Raw genomic sequence first — 1,613 nt, forward strand, 5'->3', positions numbered from 1 at the left:
CCAAAAGAGAACTTGAGAAGGAAAAAAAAGTCACAAGGAAAGTTGGGGCAAAGTTTGGAGAAACCAAAAGAGAACTTAAGGCAAAAAGGAGTCACAAGGAAACTTGAGGAAAAGTTCGGAGAGACCAAAAGAGAACTTGGGAAGCAAAAAGAGGTCACAAGGAAACTTGAGGATAAAGTCAATGTTCTCGAAAACAGACTGGTGCAATTTCCTGAAGAATACATATGGAAGATCAGTCGCTTCAGTAAAGTGCAGAGTCAAGCAAAAAGTGGAGAGGAGACCTCAATACATAGCCATCTATTCTACTGCTTTGGCTGCAAATTCAGTTTAAGGTTGTATCCAAATGGTTGCAAGCCCGGAGAAGACACTCACCTCTCTTTATTTTTTTATTTAATGAAAGGTGAGTACGATGCTAGATTATCCTAGCCTTTTCAGAGGATCGTGAAGCTTACATTGATTGATCGGCAGGAAGATGCAGAGGACAGGAAAGACATTGTCTAGACCTTAACAAAAATTCCTAAAGGTACGAAAACTGTCAAAAGGCCTTTGACATTTCATTCAGTTTGCTTTTGTACTATCGTGAAGGCATCAATTCAAACGAACATATCAGAATTTTTTTGAAAGGTACTTTGAAGCAAAAGTCACACTTAATATACCAATGCAAATCTAAAAATAATTAAGTCGAGTTTGGTTAAAAGTTACTATACTAGTACAATGAAACTTATGTTTGTTAATGTCTTCGTTTGTTAATGTCTTCTGCCAAGGACAGTGAGGATGGGAATAGATAATGGATCCAAAAACTATGCATTGTTTTCCACTTTTTTGGCTTGAAAGTAGTGGGCGCGTTCAAGAACTGGAATTTCCAAACAACGCCAACACACAGGAAATTCAAGATATGCTTTTACACTCTTTCCGGCAGCAGCTGGAAAGAGCAGACACTTCAAGGTAAAAGCTATGAAACAGTTATGCTAAATTATTGTATATTCCGTTTGTTGTAACTGACGATGTTCCTTATCGCTGTAGATTAAAATTTTATCGTACCATGAGCGGAACGACAACCCTAACATTTGGAGGCACGTGTAGTGACCTCAGTATGGGGGGATACTATTAAGCAAATGTTAAGGCATCGCGCAAAGATTTTTATGCGCCTTGATCAAGGTATGACTTGTTACTTAGGAAATTTGATTATTGTTATTATTAATCGGATATTGAATGAGATAAAAAGCCGAAGCACATTATTCCCTTCCAACTCTCGCGCATATTTAATTTGTGCGTGAGTCTCACGCCTGCAGAGTAAAAGACTAGTAAAGACATCGATATCGCGCATCGAGGACAATTGCTCACGCCGGACTCACCAATCCGGACGTTTTGATATGGAAAAACTTCATTTCATTTACGATTTGTCATGTATTGTTTATTTGCTCTTTCTGTTTGCGCTATACGTTCGAATAGTGATCAAAGGTTGTCGGAATATCTCCGGAACTCCGACAACGTCCGGAAGTCTTCTTAAAATCGTCGAAAATCTTCGCAATTGGCTCGGACGTTTTCGGAAAACGCGGTCATGTTGGCGTCGTAGTGAGCTACAAAGGTACAGCTTTCAAGCATTTGCAGTC

The sequence above is a fragment of the Pavona decussata genome, unplaced genomic scaffold, assembly GCF_977016875.1.
Source record: "Pavona decussata unplaced genomic scaffold, jaPavDecu1.1 SCAFFOLD_130, whole genome shotgun sequence".
Lineage (NCBI taxonomy): Eukaryota > Metazoa > Cnidaria > Anthozoa > Scleractinia > Agariciidae > Pavona > Pavona decussata.